Source organism: Oryx dammah, unplaced genomic scaffold, assembly GCF_014754425.2.
Source record: "Oryx dammah isolate SB20612 unplaced genomic scaffold, SCBI_Odam_1.1 HiC_scaffold_6, whole genome shotgun sequence".
Taxonomy (NCBI): domain Eukaryota; kingdom Metazoa; phylum Chordata; class Mammalia; order Artiodactyla; family Bovidae; genus Oryx; species Oryx dammah.
The window spans coordinates 2,350,399-2,363,842 of NW_024070190.1; positions in this window are offsets into that span (position 1 = coordinate 2,350,399).

Consider the following 13,444-nt stretch of genomic DNA (forward strand, 5'->3'; position numbering starts at 1 on the left):
CATAGCATATGCTGCCACTCTCCCTCAGTGAAAATGCTAATTCTGACCACTTCGGCAAAGGGTTGTCGAATTTCTCTACCACATAATTACTGTCTTTTTTAATTCCCTTGGAACTAATAAGTGATCTCTGGGGAGACTTTAAGACCATGAAAAGCCCTCAATCCTCATTAGATTTAGCGTCAAATGATGATTCTTTTTGAAATTTGCAAATTTTCTTTTTTCCTTTGGCCACACCTCATGGCATGCAGAACTTCTCCGACCAGGGGTCAAGCCAGTGCTCCTTGCAGTGAAAGCACAGTCTTAACCCCTGTACCACCAGGGAAGCCCCAATTCATGATTCTTGCCTGATACAATCTTCACTATGATAAATGCAAAATGTTTTTCAGTTCTGTACTCCTTCCATATTTACCAATTTGCTCTTAATCTACCATAAGCAAGAAATCTCCTTTCTGCCAATTTATTATACATATAGACTCACAAATTCCTATTTTCCCCGGTGGTTTACAATTCATTATTGTACCTAATTATATTGGTGTTCAACTATCTCAAATTTGACTGGTAGAAGCCCCTTCAACCTGACATGCCCTGTGGTTATTTTGAATACTTCTTTCCTTTAGGGCATAACACGATGTCCCAAATTCATCTTACACTCATCCTGCTCCAGCCCTGGAACAGTCAGTTCTCCAATGAGTCCTGGTTCCTTTCAGTGGGGAGTGGTATTAGACATCAAGCTCCAGATGCGAGGTGTATGCCAAAATGCTGTTTTTTTGTGTGTGTTTTTTTGTTTTTAATTTATTTGGCTGAGCCAGGCCTTAGGGCAGCATGTGGGACCTTTAGTTGTGGCATGGGGAATCTTCTTTTTTTTCAGTTGCAGCATGTGGGGATTTGGTTCCCTGACCAAGGATCGAACCTGGGCTCCCTGCATTGTGAGCATGGAGTCTTAGCCATTGGACCACCAGGGAAGTTTTAAGCACAATGCTGTTTTTTACCCCTAACTTTTTCATTTTATTTTCAAACTTAAATAAAAGCTGAAAAAACTAAAATGAACACTTAAATAATCATCACCTAAATTCCTTTTTGTAATATTTTTGGTATTTCTTTCTATATATAAGTTTTGCTGAATTACTTGAAATTTGCGGTGATCATGACATTTCACTCTACTATATTTCAGCATGTATATCCTTAGAATAAAGTCACATTCCATACATCACACTCATACCTGAGGAGTATAATTCAATAATATAATCTAACACAACTCTTATTTATGCAATTTTTCAAAATAGTTCCCCAATCCAGTCTCACATATTACACTTGGTTGTTGTGCCTCTTCTATCTTCTCTAGTCTAAGAACAAAGTTTATCTTTTTGTTTTGATTTTTTTAAATATCCAGGACTTCTCTGGTGGTCCAGTGGTTGAGACTCTATGCTCCCAGCACAGGGGGAGTGGGTTACATGCAGAAGCAGCCAAAAATAAAATAAATTAATTAAAAAAAAAATCCAGACCAGCTGTCTTGTAAAATATCCCATATCCTGGATTTGTCAGATTGTTTCCTTATGGATCAATGCAGATCAGCTTTTTATATTTTGGAAAAGAACACAACACAGGTGCTTTGCACACCTCTTATTGCAACAGAAAGGGGAACTAAACACCAGATTATGCCTCTATTGGTGAAAATGAGTATGAGTATTTGGTTAAAGTGATGATCACCAGCAATCTCCATTGTAAAGGTACACTTTCTCCTGGAATTGATAAATACTCTGGGGAGAGAGAGGAAGCAATGTTTTAAGGCCTTATAATTATTTAATAATTAACCTGTTCACCTTCAACATTTCAGTCAATGGTTTTAGTACCAATGGATGATTGTTGTAAAGTCAGTTAATACTGTGGGGCTTATAAAATGATGATTTTCTTACTCTAATTTCTTCTGTATTTGCTAGTTGGCTTTTTTTTTCCATGAGGAAGAGCTTTCTTTCTTTCTTCTACATCTCTCTTCTGTATTACTAGGAACTCATGACATTTTTTGGTTGTTGTGTAATAGTCCATTACCAGTTATTCTTTTTGAAGCTAAGCTGTCTCAGTTTGGTCAATGGTGGCCTTCTGAGGTCTTTTAATCAGGTATTTCAGTACATTTTTATTTATAGCATAAAATCATTTTCCAGAATTACTTTATACTTTCCATGTCCCATCTGCAAACAGTACAATTATCAAAGTACAATTATCAAAATCAAGAAATTAATAGCATAGGAATTCCCTGATGGTCCAGTGGTTAGGATTACTTACTGTCAATGCCAAGGGCCTGCATTCAATTCCTGGTCAGGGAACTAAAATTCCACAGGCCAAAAAGAAAAAAAAAAGGAAATTAACATTGGTATGCTATTAACCAAACTATACTCTTTATTTAGATTTCATCAATTTTTCCATTAATATCCTTTTTTTGTTCCAAGATCGAATCCAGGATTCCACACTCTAAGCTGAATTAATAACTAATCAAATAAATTAGAATACCCAGAAATAGATGTGTGGAGACATGGTAATACACTGTGGCATTACAATTGCAATTACATTACAATTACAAACAATAATAATGAGTTGGTGCAACTGGCTTTATGTGTTAAAGGGTAAAATTGGATTCCTTCCTCAAACTATCTACAATAGTGAATTCCATATTGATTCAAGGGTTAAATATTTTACTTATATATTTTTAAATAGTATTAATATTAATTAAATAAAATACTATGATCTTGGGTTAGAGAAGAATTTTAAAATAAAATTCAAAAGAAAAAAAATCAAATGGGAAAGATCAAAAGATCAGCCTACACAAAAATACAAAACTCTCATAAGGCCAAAGGCACTGCAGAGGGAGTTTGGGAGAGTTAGAGAAAACATACACAAAAAATATAATAGAAAAAGAATTACTGTTTAAAATATATAAAATATTATTTAAATTAATATAGAAAAATATAATTTAAAAATAAAGTCATTCACAAAAGCAATGAAAGGCCAATATATGTGATGTACAAGCTCATTAGTAATCTCAGAGTGAAAGTCACTCAGTTATATCCGACTCTGTGACCCCATGGACTATACAGTCAATAGAATTCTCCATGCCAGATTGCTAGAATGGGGAGCCATTCCCTTCTCCAGAGGATCTTCCCAACTCACGGACTGAACCCAGGTCTCCCACACTGCAGGTGGATTCTATACCAGCTGAGCTACCAGAGAAGCCCAAGAATACTGGGATGGGTAACCTATCCCTTCTCCAGCGGATCTTCCTGACTCAGGAATTGAACTGGAGTCTCTTGCATTGCAGGCAGATTCTTTACCAGTTGAGCTACATGGGAAATCATTTCTAGAAGTAATCTCAGAAATGCAAATTAAAATTATGAGCTTTTTTCAGAAATGTGATTGGCAGACTTCCCCTGTGGTCCAGTGGTTAAGAATCTGCCTGCCAATGCAGAGGACATGGGTTTGATCCCTGCTCTGGGAAGATTCCAAGTGCCAAGGAGCAATAAGCCCAGGTGCCACAACTACTGAAGTCTGCAAGCCTAGAGCCCATGCTCCACAATAAGAGAAGCCTGCATACTGCAATGAAGACCCAGTGCAGCCATAAATAAATAAAATAGTCATAGTCAAATTTCTTTAAAAAAAAAAAAAGAAAGAAATGAGATTGGCAATACATCTAGAGTCTGACAATACCAATTGCTGATTGTTGGCAAGAAAGCAGGGTAAGTGGCAGTCTTATGCACAGCTCTACCATCTAGCTAAGGGAAATACTCATGCAGAGCTATTTTAAGGGCATGCAGACCATTCAACCTTCTTCTGATATTCTAGATCTTACTGCTGGACCAAGCAAGACCATTGGAAAATTGTCTATTCAAACCCTGTAATCGATTGAACATTTGTGTCCCCTCTTCACTGTCCCAATTGTATGTTGAAGCCCTCATCCCCAATGTGATGGTATTTGGAGATGGGGCCTTTGGGAGGTAGTTGGCTCGTCAGCATGGAGGCCTCATGATAAATTTAGTTCCTTTAGAAGAAAAGACACAAGAGAGCCTGCCTGCCCCCCGCTCCCCCCGCCACCAGCTCTCTTTCTCAACTAAGTGAGGATACAAAGAGAAGGTGGCCATCTGCAAACTAAAAGAGGGCCCTCAGTTCAGTTCAGTCACTCAGTCATGTCCGACTCTTTGCGACCCCATGAATCACAGCACACCAGGCCTCTCTGTCCATCACCAACTCCCGGAGTTCACTCAAACTCATGTCCATTGAGTTGGTGATGCCATCCAGCCATCTCATCCTCTGTCATCCCCTTCTCTTCTCTTCCTGCCCTGAATCCCTCCCAGAATCAGGGTCTTTTCCAATGAGTCAACTCTTTGTATGAGGTGGCCAAAGTATTCCAGTTTCAGCTTCAGCATCAGTCCTTCCAATGAACACCCAGGACCAATCTCCTTTAGGATGGACTGGTTGGATCTCCTTGCAGTCCAAGGAACTCTCAAGAGTCTTCTCCAACACCACAGTTCAAAAGCATCAATTACTTGGCACTCAGCTTTCTTCACAGTTCAACTCTTACGTCCATACATGACCACTGGTAAAACCATAGCCTTGACTAGACGGACCTTTGTTGGCAAAGTAATATCTCTGCTTTTGAATATGCTATCTAGGTTGGTCATAACTTTCCTTCCAAGAGGTAAGCATCTTTTAATTTCATGGCTGCAGTCACCATCTGCAGTGATTTTGGAGCCCCCCCAAAATAAAGTCTGACAGTGTTTCCACTGTTTCCCATCTATTTCCCATGAAATGATGGGACCAGAAGCCATGATCTTCGTTTTCTGAATGTTGAGCTTTAAGCGAACTTTTTCGCTCTCCTCTTTCACTTTCGTCAAGAGGCTTTTGAGTTCCTTTTCACTTTCTGCCATAAGGGTGGTGTCATCTGCATATCTGAGGTTATTGATATTTCTCCCAGCAATCTTGATTCCAGCTTGTGCTTCTTCCAGCCCAGCGTTTCTCATGATGTACTCTGCATATAAGTTAAATAAGCAGGGTGACAATATACAGCCTTGACATACTCTTTTCCTATCTGGAACCAGTCTATTGTTCCACGTCCAGTTCTAACTGTTGCTTCCTGACCTGCATATAGGTTTCTCAAGAGGCAGGTCAGGTGGTCTGGTATTCCCATCTCTTTTAGAATTTTCCACACAGTCAAAGGCTTTGGCATAGACAGTAAAGCAGAAATAGATGTTTTTCTGGAACTCTCTTGCTTTTTCCATGATCCAGCGGATGTTGGCAATTTGATGTCTGGTTCCTCTGCCTTTTCTAAAACCAGCTTGAACATCTGGAAGTTCACAGTTCATGTATTGCTGAAGCCTGGTTTGGAGAATTTTGAGCATTACTTTACTAGTGTGTGAGATGAGTGCAATTGTGTGGGAGTTTGAGCATTCTTTGGCATGGCCTTTCTTTGGGATTGGCATGAAAACTGACATTTTCCAGTCCTGTGGCCACTGCTGAGTTTTCCAAATTTGCTGGCATATTGAGTGCAGCACTTTCACAGTATCATCCTTCAGGATTTGAAATAGCTCAACTGGAATTCCATCATTTGCACTAGCTTTGTTCATAGTGATGCTTCCTAAGGCCCACTTGACTTCACATCAAGAACCAAATCTGTCGGCACCTTGACCTTGGACTTTCTAGACCCCAGAACTCTGAGAAATAAGTCTTTGTTGTTTAATCCACCAGTCTAGGATAATTTGCTATAGCAGTGTCAATGTTTTAGTACTCTAGAAGACTCCTCTGTGGGTTCTCTTTTGCTGTCAGGAAGATTAGAAGCCAATCCGCAGCTTGATTTTGATGACTCCAGCACATTATAGAACCTGCAGATATCTATACTACGACTCAGCTCAGCTAGTGACCTGATACTCTGTACAGTTTTTTGACATTGATTTTCATGTATTTGTACCTTTTTAATACTTGTTCCCTTACAAATTGCACAAAGTTCATTGTAAAACAAAGTGGGAACAAACAACTCACCTGTGATCTGTTCATTTCTTGATTCTCTTGGAAACCAGAAAAGAACCTTAAAGGTAGAGCTGGGGATGGAGAGAGAATGAGGTCTTGTGCAACTGAGCCTGCTATGCAGCTCCCAGAGTCAGCTGCCTATTAAGCTTCAAACAGCAGCTGTCTACAGGCCCCTGTGAGACAACATCCCTTTAGCCCTAAGAAGGGCAGGACAGATCCTGTGGAAGAGCACCCATGTGTCCACGTTGACTCTGATAGGTCAGAGAGAGTTTGGAATGTGATTTTTCATTGAATGAAGGTACATATTTCTTGAGGATGGCATGGCAATCCATTCCAGTATTCTTGCCTGGAGAATCCTATGGACAGAGGAGCCTGGCAGGCTACAGTCCATAGGACATGACTGAAGCAACTTGGCATGCACGAAGGCACACATTTCTTACTACTTTATAAAGAATTCATCTTTCCCTCCCACTGACTGAAATAAAAATGAACAACAGAGGACTAATTAAACAAAGTACAGTACAAAGAAGACTGCCTTCATTAGAACCAACACTGCAAAAATAACTACATAATATCAGGGAAGCAAGCAAGCAAGCCCTGGCTGTACTGTATCTCTGCATTCTTAGTGACAGTGTTTGGACCTTAAGTTAGAAAATCCTCACCAGCATCTCCTGGAAAGGGATAGAGTACTTTATGTACTCTTAGTTTCTCAGAAGGATCTTTTAATAAAACAACTTGATGTCACTTAATTATTAAGAGTGGACAGTAGTGAGTTCTCTGGGCCTGCCACTAATAAATTATGTGACTCTACACAAGTCATTCATTTTCTAGGGCCATTTTTTTTCACCTCTCAAATAAAGGCAAAACAGAAAAAACAATCTTCAGAGTCTCTTTACATATTGATTTCTTTAACAATCAGAATTAAAGGAGCAGCGGTGCCTCTCTGTAGACTGTGTAAAGAGTAAATGCAGGGTGAAGGGAGTGGACTGATTAGGGCCAGCGAGAGGGGCAATTTCCCCTTCTATAGGCAGTAATTCCTTTTGCTGAACTGTGTCCTCACAAAGCTGTCTCCTAACTGCCCTCAGCTGTGCTGCTGGCCCCTTGCTCATGCTGAGCGTCATCTCAGTTCTGAAAGCTGCTCATTGGACAGTATACAATGGCTTCTGGATGTAATGACATCACCCAAGCCTTGCTCACTCTCAGTAGGAGAACCAATAATTACGCCCAGGAAGTTCTTTCTTGGGCCTCTTTTGCCTCCATTCTGAGCTCTGGTAATCTTCCAGGGAGGGTTTCTATGGATTGCCCCTTCTCATCTCAAGAGCTGTTTCGTTACAAGAAAGCTGGGACCAGGGCCAGAGGGATGAATTAAACTTAGTTGGAACTTTCAAACAGGGCCCCCAATCTGACCCTCACAGAACATACTTTCTCTAAGGTTCATGGGCTGGGTCATGTTCAAACTCAAATAAAGGCTTCCAAGAACGAAGACAGAACAAGGCAGACCAGGCTTAGAAATCTCAGTTGGGCTGCCTGTTCCAAGGGCTTAGAAGGGTCATCAAGAATCCCCAAGACACAAGGGCCAAGCAATGATTCAGTCCATATGTATTTCACAATTATTTCCTTGGGATCAAGAAAGACATATCAGGGCCTAATGCTATGAATAACGATGCTGGGTTTTAAGCAGGGTGGTTTAGTAGAAAGAACAAGAAATTTGCAAAAAAGGAAAAAGAACATTGAAAGTTGAAAATTAGATTCCCACCGCTGCTGACTCTGATCTTGGATCACTTCACCTCTCTGAGCCTCAAGTGGTCCCTTTTCTTAACATGAAGACAGTTAAACCCACCTCAGAGATAGTTGTGAGAAATGAAGATCTCTGATGGAAAAAAAAAAAGTGTGTGTGTGTATTTGTATATTCATAATATATCTATTGGGCTTCCCAGGTGGTTCAATGGTAAAAGAATCCACCTGCCAATGCAGAAGCTGCAGATTTGGGTTGGATCCCTGAGTGGGAAAGATCCCCTAGAAAGGAAATGGCGACCCACTTCATTTCAGGATTCTTGTCAGGATAATCCCATGGACACAGGAGCCTGGCGGGAGCAGACAGGGTCAGAGGAGCCAAGATGTCGCAAAGGGTTGGACACAACTGAGCATCCATACACCAGTACTACTGCTAATATTACATTATATATACAGCGCAGAACTGCATGAGTAGGGTATTGCTAATATTCTCGTTTTGCAGAAGACGAAATTGTACCCCCTGCAGTTAACTGTCATTCCCAGGGCTGCTCAGTGAAAGCGCTGGAACTGGAATCCTGCTCCGACCGCTCCAGCCAGCGCTCCCTTTCCTGGGCTAGACGAACACGCACGAACTGTGCAGCCGCCACGGAGCTCGCGCCCCCGGGTCCCCATTGTGGAGGCCGGCCCCTTCCACTGACAGAGGCGCCTCCACCCAGCGGTGCCTTCAGCAAGACAAGGCGGCCTACTCTCGGCCCCTCGAGCTCAAGTGCAGCGGCGTCCTGCAGAGAGGTCAGCTGAGCTCCTCCCCAGTCCCGCCTCCGCCCGCCCCCGAGCTGCGCCGTACCCGTCTTCCCTCCCCTAACCCTCCCGGGCTCACCCTCTGCTCCCTCGTTGGGTTGCACTGGCTCCTGAGGAGCGCAGAGACTCGGCAGCCCAGGAACCGCTTCCCGAAAAAGGCGGTAGCCTAGGGAAAGACATCTTACAGCTACAAGCGGAAGTACGCCTGTGCCAGCGGAGCAGCGTCGTCCAATACCCTGGTGAAAACTGCATTTCCCGTAAATCCTTGCTATGGATAATCTCGAGTTTCTCTGTTAAATGCTCCTGTTACCTGGCGCCCAAGATTTGTAAACTTCGCCAGGTTGTAGAATAGAACCCGACTTTACTGACATAGGGCTTCCCCGGTGGCTTGGGGATAAAAAATCTGCCTGCAATGCAAGAGAAGCCCGAGACGCAGGCTCCATCCCTGGCTCAGGAAGATCCCCTGGAGGAAGGCATGGCAACCCACTCTAGTATTCTTGCCTGGAGAATCCCATGGACTGTCTCCATGGACAGAGACTGTCGCATGGATAGAGAAGCTTGGCTGGTTGCAAAGCCTCAGACAAAACCAGCCGACTTGAGCACACACGAACATTACTGACATAACACCTAGGTGTAATGCCTAATTTTTGACTGGATCTGGCTTAAATCAGCTGCCAAAGACATTTGGGGAACAAGTAAGGGTTACTTTTTACTTATTAAAATTGAACTGTTAGTGATATTAGGAATTATTATTTTTAATGTGATAGTAGTAAGCGTTGTAAGAAATGCTAATTTTTAGAAATGCAATACTGGAGTATTTAATTAAAATACTGTGTGTAAAAAGTTATAAAAGGCAAATGTAGCAAAAATTCTCAGCGTTTAATCTAGGTAATGAATATAGATATTCATTTTTATTATTCTTACTACTTTAACAAAAAACAGATCAACAATAAAACTGGGTAGTACCTACAACCAGTGTATGTGTGTGAATAACCACATATTTTAGAACTAGCTTTTTCCATAAGGATTACACATTTGGCTGGATGTATTATTAACATAAATCTACAACCATTGTAGCAAATTTATTCTTTAATGCTGATTTTTTGCTTCTGGCATTAATTTGGATATTTCAGATTCACTGCACATTCCATGATGGTGGTAGCATTAATATTTTGTTATAACATCAGGCTTTTGTTCCTAAGTTAAGGGTTTTCTGCTTTCATTTATGCTCTTATCATTATTTTTTCTACATGCTTAGATTTGATTTTGCTATTCTTTTTCCAGTTTAAGATGGAAACTTCATTTTCTAATATGAATATTTACCACTGTAAAATTCCTCCTAAGTGCTGTTACTTATATGCCACAAATGTTGACATGTTATATTTTCATTTGTTCTATTCAAAATGTTTTGATTTCCTTTGATAGTTCTCTTTGACCTGTGGATTATTAAGAAGTATTTAATTCCCAAGTGCTTGGAGATTTGCCTATCTTTTTATTATTGATTTCTAGTTTAATTCTATAATGCTCTGAGAACATACTTTGTGTGATTTCAGTTCTTTTAAATATAATATTTAGTTTTATATTGGAGACTATTCTGTGCAGACTTGGAAAAATGTTTATTTAATTATTGAGTTTAGTGTCCTGTAAATCATAGTTGGTTGATGGTGTTATGCAAGTTTTCTATGTCCTTGATGATTTTTCTGTCTACTATTTCTAATATTGATAAATTGGCATTACCCAACTGTTCCCTCCCTGTGTGCACACTATCATTAGCCACAGTCGTCTCTACCTTAGGTTGGGAAATAGCATCGCTGCAAGAGGGGCTGGAGCAGGAGCCTGATGTAGGCTGGGAGGTACCCTGGGATGGTCATGGCATGCCTGCCAGAGTCCCAGGCAGTTTTCAATCTACTGCCTCTGTGCTGTGACCAGGAGTAAAGCAAAACTGTGCACATACTCCTCAAACTAAGAAGGAGCTAAGAAGCTCCTAACAAGCTAAGAAGGCTCATATTTTCTGGTATCAGACTCCCATAGCTGAGGTGCCTAATGTGTAGTTCAAACCTCTCACTCCTCAGGGATGTAGCTCCTCCTCTGTGTCCACCACTAGGGATGTGGGTCCCAACCAGGTCACTCCTCTCTTCCTGCCAGACCCTGTGAGGATCTTTCGTTACAGCCTTGGTTGTAGAAGAGCTGTTCTGCTAGTCTCCAAGTTGATTTGAGGGAAAGTCGTTCTATATGTTGTAGTTTTGATGTATTTGTGAAGGAAGGTGGGCTTGGCATCCTCCTATTTGTCATCTTTATCTTGCTCATGTTCTCTATTTCTTCATGAGTCAATCTTCGTAGATCCTATTTCTTCATGAGTCAGTCTTTGTAGGTCTTCTGTTTCATCTATGTTATGCAATTTGTTGGAATAAATTACTCAGTACTTTATTTTAATTCTTTTTATTTTGGTAGGATGAGCAGCTATGTCCCCACTTTCATTTCTGATTTTAGTAATTTGAGCCTTCTTTTTTTTTTAGGTCAAGCTAAAGTTTTGTCAAATTCATTCATCTTTTCAAAATCAATTCTTCAGCTTGCTGATTTTTTTTTTTGTTTCTCTATTGTCTATTTTCTTCTACTCTGTTATTATTTCCTTCTTTCTGTTATGTTTGAATTTAGCTAGTTCTTCTTTTCCTAGTTCCTAGTTTGATTGTTTTGAGCTCCTTTTTATTTTTAAATGTAACTACTGATAGGTATTGCTTTCATGGAATCCATAAGTTTTGATATACTGTTTTTGCTTTCATTTGTCTCTAAGTATTTTACAATTTCCCTTGTAATTTCTTCTTTGACCCATTGGTTTTTTAAGTGTGTCTTGTAATTTCCACAAATTTGTGTATTTTCTAGCTTTTCTTCTATTTATGATTTCTAACTTCATCCTGTTGTTGTCAGAGAAGATACTTCTTATGATATCTATCTTTTAAATCTATTGAGAGTTAACTTGTGGACTAGCATAGCCTATTCTGGAGAATGTCCCATGTGCACTTGAGAAGAATGTGTATTCTCCTGTTGTTTGGTAGTTTTCTGTATACATTTGTTATTTCTAGTTGATTTACTGTGTTTTTTAAATCCTTTATTTCTCTACTTCTATCTAGTTCTTCTATCCCCTATTGAGAATAGAGTGTTAAAGTCTCCAAGCAGTATTGCAGAACTTTATATTTCTCTTCTTTTCTGTTCATTTTTGCCTCATCTATTTTGATGGTTTGTATTAGGTGCATAAATGATTATTTTTGAAACTTTTATTGGGTTGAACCTTTTATTGGGTTTGATTCCTGGGTTTGGAAGATCCCCTGGGGAAGCGAATGGCTACCCACTCCAGTATTCTGGCCTGGAGAATTTCATGGACAGAGGAGCCTGGTGCGCCACAAGTTCACGTGGTCGCAGAGTCAAACATGACTGAGCAACTAACACTTTCAACTTCACTATACTTCTTTACAAAATTTATTTTTAATTGAAGCATAAGTGCTTTACAATATTGCCTTGGTTTCTGCTAACATCAACATGAATTAGCCATAGGATACATATGTCCCCTCCCTCTTGAACCTCTCCTACCTCCCACCTCATTCCACCCCTCTAGGTTGTCATAGAGCCCTGGTTTGAGTTCCTCGAGACATACAGCAAACTCCCATTGGCTATCTATTTTACATATGGTAGTGTATATGCATCCGTGTTACTCTCTCCATTCATCCCATCCTCTCATCCTCTCCCCACCCCCATGTCCACAAGTCTGTTCTCTATGTGTCTCCACTGCTGCCGTACCGTTTTTCTAGATTCCATATATATGTGTGTTAATATATATTTATTTTTCTCTTTCTGACTTACTTCACTCTGTACAATAGGCTCTAGGTTCATCCATCTCATTAGAACTGACTCAAATGCGTTCCTTTTTATGGCTCAGTAATATTCTGTTTTATATATGTACCACAGCTTCTTTATCCATTCATCCACTGATAGACATCCAGATTGCTTCCATATCCTAGCTTTTGTAAATAGTGCTGCAATGAACACTGGGGTACATCTGTATTTTTCAATTTTTATTAACATAAAATATAATGCTTTATCTCTTAAAATTTTAAAGCCTTTAAAAAAAACTGATAGTATAGAGACCTTTGCTCTCTCTTGGCTATTATTTGCACATAATATCTTTTTCAATCCTTCCACTTTTAATCCATTTTTGTCTTCAGATGAAAAGTGAATATGTTGTAGGACAGCATACCATTGGCTCATTATAAAAAATCCTTCTGCCAATCTTTGTCTTTTGATTTGAGTTTTATCCATTTAATCACTTATAAGAAAGGATTTATTTCTGTCATTTTGCTATTTATTCTCTATATGCCTAATAACTTTCCCCCCTTATTTTCTACATCACTGTCTTCCATTTAGTCTTTTTGTAGTGAAGTGTTCAGTTCAGTTCAGTCACTCAGTCGTGTCCGACTCTTTGCGACCTCATGGACTGTAGCACGCCAGGCTTCCTTGTTCATCACCATCTCCCAGAGCTTACTCAAACTCATGTCCATCAAGTTGGTGATGCCATCCAACCATCTCATCCTCTGTCGTCCCCTTCTCCTCCTGCCTTCAATGTTTTCCAGCATCAGGGTCTTTTCTAATGAGTCAGTTCTTTGCATCAGGTGGCCAAAGTATTTGGTGTTTTTAATTTTCTCCTAATTTCCTTTTGTGTATTTTCTATAGCTACTTTTATTTGCCTTTATTATCAGGATTACATTTAACACTTTACAGTTAATAACATTCTAATTTCAATTTGTTCCTTAACTTTAATAATGATATGAAAATTCTGTTTCTTTACAGCTCTATTCCAACCCCTTTCAGTTACTGATGTCATAAAATTACATCTTTGTGCATTATGTATCCC